The following is a 16,118-nucleotide window of genomic DNA, read 5'->3' on the forward strand; positions in this document are numbered from 1 at the left end:
ATTAATATAATATAATTCTCCTTAATATTAATATATCAACATAAAATGTGAATTAAAACATTTAAATTAATATAATATAAACACATTTAATACTAAGAGTTTATTAAGGAATTACATCATATTTTATCCACAATACAATCACACAAACATGAACTTTATAGCTAATTATTTTATCAAATATGTCCCATTAATGAAATAAATAAGTATATTTTTTAACATTTTATCTCATATATCAAATTATTAAATAATTATCTAATTTATTTTATTTTTCATCACATAAATAAATCTGTAAAAAATACATACATTAATTTAAATAAATTTGTACTCTAAAAAAATAAAAACTTAAAAGACTTATATAAGAATAATACTTTCTAAAATATTTGTAATTTCATAAATCAGCTACTAAATAATTTTACTATTTTGTTTTCTTTCCTTCATCAATCAAATCAAATTAAATGTATAGATTAATTTGTAATAGTTCAAAATCAAATAAATGCAAATTTTTTATTATAAACAAAAATTGTGTAACTTATTTAGAATTATAATTTTTTTTTAAATTTTTTATTTAAAATTTTTGTTGAGTAGTAATTATAAGCTCACTTTTGTTTTTGTTTTTAATGTTTATATATTATCAGCAATATAGTGTATTATTTACAATTTTTATTTGTATTAAAATAAAAATTAAATAAATTAGAATTAAGAAACAAAATTAAAGTTATGAGATACAAAGAAAAATATTTTATGAGAAAAAATTTATGTGAATAATAAGATAAAAAAAGAAATATTATGTCAAATTAACTTCAATCTTACCTGAGATGATATAGTAAAAAAATCCTTTTAATTGAATTATATAGAGATCAAATTCTACTAATTCTATTTTCAAATGACCAATTTATTAAATTTTTTCAATCCATATCAAGATAAACATTACCTTATTTTTTAATCGACTTAAATTTATATTTTGTTTTCAAATGTAAAATAAATCACATAAGTAATTGTGATGTAAAAATATATAGATAGATGTATGAATTGCATAAAAAAATCATTTTTATCATATTATGATATCAAGTGAATCACAAATGGCTTGTACGCAATAAAATATTAATAAATGAGACATTTTTTATTCCTAAATTCTTCTCATACTCTCATTTTTGTTTATCGAAAATCTATAATAATTAAATAAATAAATTTAAATCAAATACACACTTCTCAAATATTACTGTTAAAATTATACTTACATGAGCTGCGATTTTTCTCAAGAATTTTAGGTAGGAGGGATGAAAAAGTAGAAACAATAAGAATTTTCTTTATCCTCTTTTTTCTCATTCACATAGAAAAAATAGTTATATTCAAATAAACAATATAAAGAAGAGAGAAAATTATAAATATAAATAACGAAATATTGTATTGATTGTCAAAACAAATTATTACATAACACTATTGATAAAATATTTAAATAATTAATACATAGATTAAATTGAGTCAAGGACGTGTGTCATGCCCCAAAATTTGCCCACACTATTTCTCCTACTCAAATTCAAATCAAAATACATAAAGCTCCAAAACACACTCTCCGATACAAGCTCTGAAACTAGGGTTTGGCTTATTCAAAGGAAAATCAGTGAATCAATGGCTCCAAGGCATCCCAGATGTCTCAATATATCTCACATCATCTCCATGACAAGTACCAAGTCTCATCTCAAAGAATTGGTCAATCAATTGTTCAGAAAGTCAACAGTCGACTAGGTTAACTTAAAAGTCAACTGTGGTCAAAGTACAGTCAAAAATCCTGATTTTCTGTCAAGATCCTCATATTGAAGTATCATTCATCATTTGATCAAGTATTGATCATGGTTCATCAAGGAAAGATAAAAAATTAACAAATCAAAAAGTTTCTAAATTAGGGTTTTCATAGGAGAAAGTCAACTGAACTTTGACCAGCCATAACTCCTACATGGAACATCAGAAATTTTCCATCCAAAGCTTATTTTGAAGTAAATTTGATTATCTACAACTTTGTCTCTCACATGCCAAGTCTAAAAATGCTTCATTTGAGAGATATGGACCAAAACATTATAGGTCCTTTTCAAAAGTCAACCAAAAGCCACTTTTTCAAAAGGACACACAAGGAGAATGGAAAATCATTTTGATATGAGACCAAAGACACTGATTAGAGGACTCTCTAAGGTTTCTAAAAAGTCCTAGAACTCTTCCATACCTCAAAAATTGAGAGAGATAGGCCTTGTCAAAGTTGGACTATTTTCAAGGGCATATGTGAAGAGAAAAGGTTCAAAACTCCAAACATTTCCAAATGGGCCTATATTCTTTCCATCCAAGCTCTATCATAAGCCCATGCACGCCCCAAAGCAAGAGTCATGTTATTTTTTATTATTTTATTTAATTATTTATGGTTTTTATCACTTTAAATCATAAATAAATTATATAAAATAGGTAAAATAAATATGAAATATATATTTGCTTTGATTTTAAGTCAAAGAATCAATCAAATATATTCTCTTAATGTACCAAATAATATTTGAACAAATTGAATCAATATGGTGCAAAAATAGAAGTTTCAAAATCAAATTTTCAATCAAATCTCCATAACAAGCAAATCAAGATCCAAGAGGATTTCTTTCAAAGTTGTTAACCTAAAACATTCCTCTATAAGTACATAACAAATTCAGAGGGCAAGGGTTACGATTTTTGCAGTGAAGAGAACCCAAAATCGAGTGCAAAAAGTGAAGGAAAAGTCAAAATTGTTCTTGACAATTGAGGCGAATTCAAGGAGTCTTGAAGGTGTTAACATATTCCTTGGAGAATTCTAGAGCTATACCAATCATCACCGAGCCAAAAAACATCTAGAATCAGCGCCATTATTGTCACGGTTTGCGTTGTATTTTTTCTGTTTTGATTTCGATCATACACGCATCATAAACAAAATTAAATGCTTTATTCTTATTCAAGGGGATGTATAGATTGTTTCTGGGCTATTCGTTTTGAGATTTGATGCAGGGATTGCAAAATGCCATTGTTAGGGTTCCTTGCTCCTCGAATGGGGTTTTCGTATGAGGGCGGTTTCAAGCAAAATCAACGATCCCATTAGATTCACCACGTCATTTATAGTCGATATGGGTTATTAGTTACGATTATTTGCGCTTGTATTGTTGAGTTTGATTTTTGCAGGGTTATAGCCATGGCACAAATCTGTAGGTAGAAGGTTCTGAAACCGTGGGCAAAAGTCCCAGTCTCCACGAGGAAGACGAAGCCTGGGCGCGCTATTTTATTTTCAAATTCATTAACGTCGTTTTATTGGTTATGTTAATCACGCGCCAGTTTATCATCAGCAAGTCCAGTCTGCTTGGTTGGTAAGAACGTTCTTGAGGCATGCGTGAGGGACTGGGTTCGAACCCTGTGCTCCACGCTATTATTTTGGTAATTTGCATCACATGGCTGCAGAATAATCCAGCGTTCATGCTTATATCAAGACCACGGTGTATCGCCATCTGTTGACCCTGGGATCATGCCAATCTCCGATCCAACGTCCCTCAAGCCGCATGTGCATCGTACACCTCCAGAGATGCACCACACACAGTCAAAAGTTAAGTTTTTTTAATTTTATTTATTTATAATTATATAACCGTGTTTTATTCATATTTATATACATTTATATATACAATTGTTTTCTTTGTTTCTTTTTACTAATAAACACTAGTTTTTTTATAAAATTTTTTTTTTTTTTATTTTTCTTTTACATTATAATATTTATTCATTTTCTTAATATTTATTATTTTAATTAGAATTTATTTAAGTATCTCTCATAATTCATAGTTATTTTAATTTCATTCATAAAAATCATAAAAAATGTTTTTTTCCGATTATATTTATTTTCTTTCCTTCGATTTAATTAATTGGGTCGCGAGACCAATAATTAATTAAATCGTTTACGTTATATTATTCAATTCGTACCCTAATCAGGGTTTACGAAGAACATGCCATACACTGAGATATTTGTTTTCCGTGCCTTTTTCAGGGTTGCTTCACAAATACACTCCGACTACGCGCCACGTCAAATACGAAGCTAAGTCTTAACTTCTTTTATTTAAATATTTGTTTGCCTGATTTTCTATTTAATTAGGGTTTAGCGCCCTCGTCAATAGAATTCCTCCTACACTTATATTTTTTCTGTTATTTTTTGCCAATTCTCTAATGATCAGGTTCAATGCTTAAGGATCGAGCAAACCTTTGCCCATCAACCTACCAATCGAAGCTAAGTATTAAATTTAATTTTTAAGTCTATTTTGTTTCCTTTTATTTTAGGGTTTACCCTTTAAGTATGAACTCCGCATACACTCACACCTTCTTCTACCTTTGCTTTTGCCATATATCTTCAGGGTCAACCCCCGAGGCTTCCTGCCAACCATATCAGATCAAATTCGAAGCTAAGTGCCTATTTACTTTATTTATTTTAAATTTCTTTATTCTTTATTTTTAGGCTTAGTAACGTTTGCCTCCGAACTGATAATGCACTCACCCTATTTTTGTTTGCCATTTTTCCCACTTTTTCAGGGTTTGCCAAACACCAAAGCTTCGCATAGTTGGTAACCCTAAATCTTAATTATTACTTATGTTAGACTTAATTGTTTATTATTCTGCTGGTTTCAATTTCCCTCTCCCCCCGCTGGTTTCAATTTCCCTCTCCCGTTATTGCTTTAATTGCTGTGGTTAGTAATTTTAGGGAGTGATAACTTTGAATTGAATCTAGAATCACTTAACTATAAGATAAATATCTGAAACTGATCACGTGATTGGTGCACACACGCACACTTTTAGGGTAACCTTTCTGTTGCCTGTTGCCTTGTTGCCTGTTGCCTTGTGTTTTTGCAGAATAGCCAGTCCCTCGAATACGAGGATACCTCAGCCATGTCGCCTCGATTTAAGATCATGGTCCCTAATGATACTGCCTTCGATACACATGACCTCGACCCTCGGAAGTTGCCTACGAAAAGGCTGAGGTATCCTCTGGCTGCCTACGAAAAGGCTATTCTGGTTCTTCCCTTAGACTACCTGCCTCCCTATGGCATGGGACAGTCTTATGGCGAACGAACTCTCAATGACCCTTCAACCTCCAAATGAAAGGCTTCCTGCCCACTTATGGCAAGGATAGACCCTTTCACCCTGAAAGGCTAAAAGAACTCCTTTTTCAAACTATAAGGTAATTGCCCTTAATTGCTTTGCCTTGCTCTAAAAATATTTTTCATATTCTTTCTCATAAACCTTCAAAAGGGCTACGCTCATTTACGAGCTAAAGTCCCTATTCTTTCTCTTCTACATTTCTAAAAACAAAGAGCAAAGCAATTAAGAGCCCATGGAAAACCATGGATGCAAAGGGTGCCTTACACCTTCCCTTTGCATAATTACCCCCGAACCCTATTTTATTTAAAAGGTTTTTCTCTGTTCTTTTAGCCTTTCTGATTTAATTTGGATAAAATAAAAGTCGGTGGCGACTCTTGTAACACCCCAATTCTATCCAAAGCATTTAGGCAAGAAAATATCAGAGTATTAAAATTTCATACAACACAATTAGGATGTTACACTAAGTAACCAAACAAACACCTAGAAAATAAACGGACATCAACGATGCCAAAAGCATACACACCTGCCAATAAAATGATACATAACACACGGAAGATATGAACATATATATATACATATATCTCTACCTCTCAAAGAGGAGTTTTTCCAAAATAAAGTGTTTACAATACACAATGGCACGTTATCACATATACATGTTCAAAAGAGTCATATACAAATAAATAACAACAGATTCCGGACTACCCAGTGTTACATATCAGAGCGACCGACAAGACCAACTGGAGAACTACCTCTTCCAAAAGACTTCCAAAGCGGCTAATCTGCAGGATGCCACTCAAGCATCAAATCAGCAGAAGGGTGAGAATATAATTCATAATGAAAGCATGACAATTATAGTAATGCCAACAAGTATCATCAAGAATCATAAAACAAAGTAATCCACTCATTCAACCACAATCAATATATAAGTAATGTGACACATGAATGATAACATAAATTATACAGACAAACAATGATGAATGAGACTCGACTATGCATATGCATGTGGTACCAAATCCGGAGTAAAACTCCCCTTGTCATTATGACAAATACACCTTTGCCGAGCATTATGCTGGGACTTCTTTCCCTCAGGAAAATACACCTTTGTCGAGCATCAAGCTACGACTAAACGTCATCGAGCATTTAGCCCCCACTGATGACCTCTTGCCACTAGGGCAAATACACCTTTTTACCGAGCATTAAGCCCCCACTGGTAATAATTGCCAATACAGGTCACCTGCTAATAGCATTCCGCCATTAACGTAATGAAATGTTATGCTGTGCAAATATATGACTCTATTATACGACAACAACATCATCAACAATATAACACGGTCACATACCCACGTTACACCGTTTATATTCTATCCAAAAGGATACATCACCAATTAATAACATCGTTATCAATTACATCACACCATAATTACCACACAGGCATTAATAAGCACACAACACACATTCACCGTTCAAACATACTGGCCACATCGGCATAGATGAACGTATAACACACTTATACACATCAAATTAATATTGGCCATCGGCCCACAACTTCATCAATACATCATCAACAAGTTGTAATAACAACAATTTAACAATGATAATACATCATTCTCATAACAACATTTACTTGCCATAAGGCCACACATCATGTTAATAACAAACAACCAAACATCGTCACATATCAAGAATGAACATTCATTAATACATAACACATATGAACATGATCTCATGTTATCGACAACTAATCACATACCTCGTACCAATACGACAACATTCACACAACACATCATCATGATTTATCATGCACTAGTTCACAAAACCATTTATGCAAATCAACCAACCACTACTACATCCTACATCATTAACAATTACTACCAAGCACTATGATTATTTACCAATCATATCGCGCATATAAACAATTATGTGTTTTCATCAACAACCCTCAAAACTAACTAATAACAAGCTAACCAAGCCTATACTATCATATAGAACATCCAACTAGCTTCCTAACACTTCGAACGGCGTACGAAACGGAGCTAAGGATCAAAAGTTACAAGGTTTCAAAGTTTGGTTAATTGAACATACTACACAACTCATCACTTGATCCTAATAAAAATAATGGGATACTACATCCTATGAATCATTTAATTAGATAATAATATAGGTTATTGCGTTAGCTTTCCAACGCTTCGAACGGCGACAAAATCGGAGTTACGGTTCAAGAGTTATGAAGTTTCAAAGTTTTGGAAAAACAGAAAAAGCTGTCATCCGCTTCAGCTCCGCTCAGCGGACCTTTGCAGAGAATTTTCTGCAACAGAACCTCCGCTCAGCGGACCCACCTCCGCTCAGCGGACCTGCGTAAACCCAGAAAAAACCAGAACGAACCAGAATGGTTCCAGGCCCCTTATACCCACCAAAACCACTCCCAAACATCATTACAACACCAATACAACACATACAAACCATAGAAACAACCTATTATCACACTTTTCATGGTTGATTCATCAATCTATCTCAAAACCTAACATTTTACCCAAACTCAATCAAGCCATAGAAATGGAAAAGAAAGCATGATCAATCACCACAACACAACAAGGATATCATTTATTCATCATACAATCATTCTCAAACAAACTTAGATCAAACAAAGATCACACAAGAAAATTGTGGAAATTGGAACAAGAAGAACAAGAACAAGAACAAGAACAAGACTATAAGAATCATACATCCAAGATAAATTAGATTCACCCCCTTACCTTGCTATAGCAACGATCGGAACTCGAATCGGTCGAGAATCCACCAATCTACACTTTTTCCTCCTCTTTTCCTTCTTCTCCTTTTCTCTTTCTTTCTCTTCTTTTTCTTTCCATTCCCTTTCCTTTCTCACAAATATCTCCTTCTTATAAGGAAAATATCTATCCCGCGGAAATGACCAAAATGCTCCTACGCTCAAATATCGTTCAAACGCCCCAAAACGCGGAATATTACCTTAATAATATTTCCGGTACCAAAAATATGAAAACCTTCAATTAAATATTAGTCCGCCATCCCGAACTAATACCGACTGAAACAACTCCAAAAACGGTACAATTCCAATAAACGTCACAAACGTCCAAATCAAGTATATACTTATTTTCCGGGCGTTACAACTCTCCCCCACTTAGAAGATTTCCGTCCTCGGAAATATCCCAAACACAAACAAACTTGGATACGCTCTTGTATCCGACTAACCAACTATCAAGCCACGGAAGCAACGACACAATCAGCACCAACAACGAATCACTCTTGCTAAAAGCAAAACAACCTAAACACAACAACGACAACGAGATGCAATGCCCATACAATGCACTCATCGACTAACACCAAAACACAAGAAATAACCAAGACACAGACAACAACCCGGTCGCACAACATCCAAATAACCATGCCAAGACATAGCAGTCAAACATGTAACCAAAACATCTGGTGGTCTTATAATTCCTACCACATCCACTGTCCACAAATTGAACTCTAACAATTCATACACACACATACGAACCGCGCCATTTCACGCTTCTGATGCGCTCTCTGATTTCCCACAACAAACAGATTTACCAATTCCATAACCATCTTCCAGCTCCTTCTAGTATTCACCAGAAACTCATTGTTCTCTCTTAACATACTCAACCTCTTAATCTGCTGTGTCAGCTTGCACACCAGACAAAAGTCTTTGTATTATCCAATCAAAGGTAAAAGCTAATCCAAACACATCCTTGTTTCACAACACAAGCCCTCATAGATCCTTAAGTGACCAAATCGTCCTCTCAGTCTGACCAATATACAACTTGCAAGTACTTCCATCGGTTAATCCATTCTTATCGAAATAACATGAGCAGATTTCGTCAATATATCCACAATGACCCAAATCGCCTCACAATTACTCGACGCCCTCGGCAAACCAGAAACAAAATCCATAGAAACGCTATTCCACTTCTACTCAGGAATGGATAACAGTTACATGAAACCAGACGACTCCTGACAAGTCAAACACAAATAAACAAATCCCTTCATATCCTTCTTCATTACCTTGCCACTAAAAATGACCTTCTCAAATCTTGATACATCTTAGTAGCATCAGGATGAATACTCAAATCACTATGACGCACTTCATCCAAAGTCCTCTTTTCAAATCCGAACATTAGGAATACAAACTTGATCATGACATCCCATGACATTGCTCTTATCAATCCGAAGATCACCATCTTTATCTTTGACTAATAAATGTCATCTTATCAACCCATTCAAATCCGATTTCCGACCTTTTCTAATCTCATCAAGAATACCATAAGTAAGCTTCCACATATAAAGCTCAACACTTGAAGAAGTCTCTTTACACACCCAACTCAAATCTCACAACTGTTTCAGCAATCACAATACTCGAATCATCCACATAGACGTATGCAATGGTTTCTCATATTCAACTCGTTCTGATCAAATGAATACTTCAAACTCTTGTAGTCACTTACACACACAAATCTCGATCCGAATAATTAGTGCCTTCAAATTTCCCAAACAGAAATATCAACTGCCAACTCTAAATCTTGTGACAGATAAATCCTTTCAAAAATCTTAACTTGCATAAAAGCATAAACCACCACTTACCCCTTGAACATTCACTTCACTCAACCAAAAACTCACATAAGGAAACTTAGCAAACAACTTCTTCTTCCCAACACGGACAAAACAATTCTCAAATACTTAGCATGATCATCTTCACACTGATGATACCCATACCTCAAATCAAACTTGCAAAACAAACAAGCTCCAACCAACTTGATCCGTCAAAACATCAATCCTCGAAAGTGGATACTTTTCCTTAATTGTCACTTTTCTCAATTGTCTATAATCGACACGAAGCCTGATAGAACCTTCCTTCTTAACCAACAAAACACATGCACCCTACGGTGACACACTTGAACGAACAAACCTCTTCTCAAGAAAATCCTTAAGTTGACTCCTCAACTCTTTCAACTCAGAAGTTGGCACCCGATACGGAACCCTCGACACAACAATAGTTCTAGGAACTAAATCCGTCAAAACAGAACTCCAAGACAGAATTCCTCTTTTCAACGATGAATCAATTAAACCTTCAAGAAACACTTATACAAATGCACAACTATCCGCAATTCCCACAATTACTCTTTCTCAAGGACATCCAAAGTCGTCGACAACATAAACAACGTCGTACCACCTTGCACCGACTCATTCACTTCCAATATTATCAAACCAGCCAGATAAGCCTATCACATCCAATACGATTCCGTCTACTATCAACAAGAGATTAAGGGTGATCAAGTCCTCAATTTGTCAATAGGTAGCCGACAATCATAATAGAGTATAAACTATCAGTACTAACATTAATAATATTCTTTTCCAACTTTTGCTCATAGCACAGAAGCACTATGATTCCATAATTCACAAATCTCTCAAGATCATCTGAACCAGCTAACACCGACGTCCGGTAGCTACGTACCAAAACACTTCTAACAAATCCCAAGAATAAAATTCCCGAGATCCTACTCAACTCTTCATATTCCTAATTCTTAGAAATAACCAAAATCTACTCCGAGACACTCCAACTTGATTAACAACCGAAGTCTTAAGTCCAAGTCGCCTTCACTTCAGAAAACAACAAAGTCCAACAACACTAGTACTGCTGCCCTCAGTAGCATACTAACATCTTGCAACTGAAACATATCCGAGAAGCATATCTTCTCCCCCACTTAGCTTCAAACCATTCCAGCATACAACCGGCTAGAGGCACAACAAGTACTGACAGTGCTCCACACACTTATCACATACTGAGGAATTAAACAACATTAGACAACACTGGCCGGACAGACCGACCTGCTCTGATACCACTAATGTAACACCCCAATTCTACCCAAAGCATTTAGGCAAGAAAATATCAGAGTATTAAAATTTCATACAACACAATTAGGATGTTACACTAAGTAACCAAACAAACACCTAGAAAATAAACGGACATCAACGATGCCAAAAGCATACACACCTGCCAATAAAATGATACATAACACACGGAAGATATGAACATATATATATATATATACATATATCTCTCACTCTCAAAGAGGAGTTTTTCCAAAATAAAGTGTTTACAACACAATGGCACGTTATCACATATACATGTTCAAAAGAGTCATATACAAATAAATAACAACAGATTCCCGACTACCCAGTGTTACATATCAGAGCGACCGACAAGACCAACTGGAGAACTACCTCTTCCAAAAGACTTCCAAAGCGGCTAATCTGCAGGATGCCACTCAAGCATCAAATCAGCAGAAGGGTGAGAATATAATTCATAATGAAAGCATGACAATTATAGTAATGCCAACAAGTATCATCAAGAATCATAAAACAAAGTAATCCACTCATTCAACCACAATCAATATATAAGTAATGTGACACATGAATGATAACATAAATTATACAGACAGACAATGATGAATGAGACTCGACTATGCATATGCATGTGGTACCAAATCCGGAGTAAAACTCCCCTTGTCATTATGACAAATACACCTTTGCCGAGCATTATGCTGGGACTTCTTTCCCTCAGGAAAATAAACCTTTGTCGAGCATCAAGCTACGACTAAACGTCATCGAGCATTTAGCCCCCACTGATGACCTCTTGCCACTAGGGCAAATACACCTTTTTACCGAGCATTAAGCCCCCACTGGTAATAATTGCCAATACAGGTCACCTGCTAATAGCATTCCGCCATTAACGTAATGAAATGTTATGCTGTGCAAATATATGACTCTATTATACGACAACAACATCATCAACAATATAACACGGTCACATACCCACGTTACACCGTTTATATTCTATCCAAAAGGATACATCACCAATTAATAACATCGTTATCAATTACATCACACCATAATTACCACACAGGCATTAATAAGCACACAACACACATTCACCGTTCAAACATACTGGCCACATCGGCATAGATGAACGTATAACACACTTATACACATCAAATTAATATTGGCCATCGGCCCACAACTTCATCAATACATCATCAACAAGTTGTAATAACAACAATTCAACAATGATAATACATCATTCTCATAACAACATTTACTTGCCATAAGGCCACACATCATGTTAATAACAAACAACCAAACATCGTCACATATCAAGAATGAACATTCATTAATACATAACACATATGAACATGATCTCATGTTATCGACAACTAATCACATACCTCGTACCAATACGACAACATTCACACAACACATCATCATGATTTATCATGCACTAGTTCACAAAACCATTTATGCAAATCAACCAACCACTACTACATCCTACATCATTAACAATTACTACCAAGCACTATGATTATTTACCAATCATATCGCGCATATAAACAATTATGTGTTTTCATCAACAACCCTCAAAACTAACTAATAACAAGCTAACCAAGCCTATACTATCATATAGAACATCCAACTAGCTTCCTAACACTTCGAACGGCGTACGAAACGGAGCTAAGGATCAAAAGTTACAAGGTTTCAAAGTTTGGTTAATTGAACATACTACACAACTCATCACTTGATCCTAATAAAAATAATGGGATACTACATCCTATGAATCATTTAATTAGATAATAATATAGGTTATTGCGTTAGCTTTCCAACGCTTCGAACGGCGACAAAATCGGAGTTACGGTTCAAGAGTTATGAAGTTTCAAAGTTTTGGAAAAACAGAAAAAGCTGTCATCCGCTTCAGCTCCGCTCAGCGGACCTTCGCAGAGAATTTTCTGCAACAGAACCTCCGCTCAGCGGACCCACCTCCGCTCAGCGGACCTGCGTAAACCCAGAAAAAACCAGAACGAACCAGAATGGTTCCAGGCCCCTTATACCCACCAAAACCACTCCCAAACATCATTACAACACCAATACAACACATACAAACCATAGAAACAACCTATTATCACACTTTTCATGGTTGATTCATCAATCTATCTCAAAACCTAACATTTTACCCAAACTCAATCAAGCCATAGAAATGGAAAAGAAAGCATGATCAATCACCACAACACAACAAGGATATCATTTATTCATCATGCAATCATTCTCAAACAAACTTAGATCAAACAAAGATCACACAAGAAAATTGTGGAAATTGGAACAAGAAGAACAAGAACAAGAACAAGAACAAGACTATAAGAATCATACATCCAAGATAAATTAGATTCACCCCCTTACCTTGCTATAGCAACGATCGGAACTCGAATCGGTCGAGAATCCACCAATCTACACTTTTTCCTCCTCTTTTCCTTCTTCTCCTTTTCTCTTTCTTTCTCTTCTTTTTCTTTCCATTCCCTTTCCTTTCTCACAAATATCTCCTTCTTATAAGGAAAATATCTATCTCGCGGAAATGACCAAAATGCCCCTACGCTCAAATATCGTTCAAACGCCCCAAAACGCGGAATATTACCTTAATAATATTTCCGGTACCAAAAATATGAAAACCTTCAATTAAATATTAGTCCGCCATCCCGAACTAATACCGACTGAAACAACTCCAAAAACGGTACAATTCCAATAAACGTCACAAACGTCCAAATCAAGTATATACTTATTTTCCGGGCGTTACAACTCTTGCTATCCGTAACATTTCGATATAAAAGTCAGTTCACCGTATTACAGAACTGGCGACTCTGCTGGGGATTTAATTCGATTAAAAAGAGGGGTTACCTTAAAAGTTTAGGATTCACTTTAAAATGTTTTCTATTGTTTGTTTTGCTTGTTTTAATTTTCAAGGCTGTTTTGGGAATTCTGCTGTGTGAAAGGTCCTACACCCGGATCTAGTGTACCTTAAGTATGTGGCATGAGACCAGGAAAGCTGTACGACATGTATCGTTATGGTTGAACTGGTGGCCACCGTTAGTGCGACGCTCTAGTTTGTCCTGATGGCCCTTGAATCTGATTGAGGAGACATTTGGCTACCGCGTGGTGTCATAAGCACTAATTCGCCCTTAGAACCCTAGTTGAACTTGACTTTGGCCTATAGGAAGTAGCGAGATAGCTGGCTTTGGATTCCTGACTGAAGCCGGTTGATACTCGATGCTACACTCATTGAGATTGGACTCTAGGGATGCTTTTGGCTGGCCGATCGAGTGCCATGTTGAGACAATGCCCACGAGAAAGATCAGGGATATGAGCACCACAGAACCCGGTTACTATTCTAGGACAGGTTGAACCAACTTAACTTCAGTGGGGAGGGTACTTACCTATGGACTTCAAGCAAGCCTCTAAACCTAAGGACACTTGTGTGACTTACTTGTGTGTGCTACTAACCCTTTGGTTTCCTTGCAGGTTTTGAGTGTAGGACGTACTTGTCCTTATTACCCTTTGCTCTACTTAATGCATTACATTTGCATGACATTATGACATCATGACATCATAACATATCATATTAATTAACCCTTTCAAGGATCTTAGGAATTTAGGGCGCACAATTTCAGGTGCTCTTATCAAGGACTGAACTCTTACCAAGGGGCAAGAGGATTTATTTTCCTCTAGCCGTGTACCTTCCAATTCAGAGACTCGGTACCTATCAAGGGGCAAGAGGATTTATTTTCCTCTAGCCATGTACCTTCCAATTCAGAAGTATCCTGAATCAGAGGCTATGACCCACTCGATATGGTGAGCTTGATTCTCAAAGAAAGACATTCAAAGACAAAAATCAGAATTCTTCAGACAAAGACGACCAAGCCATTTTCTAATGTTGCTAACTAAATTCCTAAAGATCCTTGAAAAGATTGCATTTGTATTTATAACATCACATAAAACTAACTTTTCCTTTCAGGTCGACCAACTGGTCAGACAAATACCATCAACAAATCAATCCTAATCAGATATACATTCCGGAAGCTCGAACCCCGGACATTCTGAAAGTTCCAATCATATGAACATTTTGGAAGCTTGATCCCCAGACTTCTGAAACATTCCAATCAGATATATATTCCGGAATCTCGAACCCTGGACATTCTGAAAGTTCCAATCAGATGAACATTCTGGAAGCTTGGCCCCCAGACTTCTGAAACATTCCAATCAGATATACATTCCGGAAGCTCGAACCTCGGACATTCTGAAAGTTCCAATCAGATGAACATTCTGGAAGCTCGACCCCCAGACTTCTGAAACATTCCAATCAGATATACATTCCGGAAGCTCGAACACCGGACATTCTGAAACATTCTTATCAGATACACATTCCGGAAGCTCGAACCCCGGATACTCTGAATCTCTACACCATTTCCACAACAACGACGCAAGCCAGATGCACCTAAGCGTCAATTCACCAAAATCAATATGTCGTCGGCTCAAACATTACAACATCTATTGAAGACCAGATTGATTACTCTGAGGGATGCTCCTAAGAATTCTAACACCACTAGCTATAAACTCAATGCGAGGTGCGCGTACCATTCCAATAGTCCTGGACATTATACAAACAATTGTTGGACATTGAAGAATAAGATTCAAGATCTGATTAATGACGGAGAAATCAAATTCAACCCTCCTGAAACTTCTGTGGTGATAACTGCTCCCATGCCTAGTCATGACAAGACTGACTGACGTCTAGACGGACGAACTTTTGGATCATTAGATCTACTTTCATTTGCAAGTTTCTTTTCTGTTTGTTTAAACATTTGACTTGTGATAGACATTATCTGTTTTAATAATAATCATCAGTGCATTGCATATGTTTGTCTTGAACAAATTATTTCGCTATCACTCATTTTAAATTGCGTCTTTACTTTGCATATGTTTTGTGATATTCGACTCCTGCTATAGCTGTATGCCTTTTGAGGGAGGATGAAGAAAACGATATCGCAACCTCATACAGTATACTTTTGAACAGACTATGCTGACGATGTACAGGCATTGTTTCAATT

This window comes from Vicia villosa, linkage group LG4, assembly GCF_029867415.1.
Source record: "Vicia villosa cultivar HV-30 ecotype Madison, WI linkage group LG4, Vvil1.0, whole genome shotgun sequence".
NCBI classification, from domain to species: domain Eukaryota; kingdom Viridiplantae; phylum Streptophyta; class Magnoliopsida; order Fabales; family Fabaceae; genus Vicia; species Vicia villosa.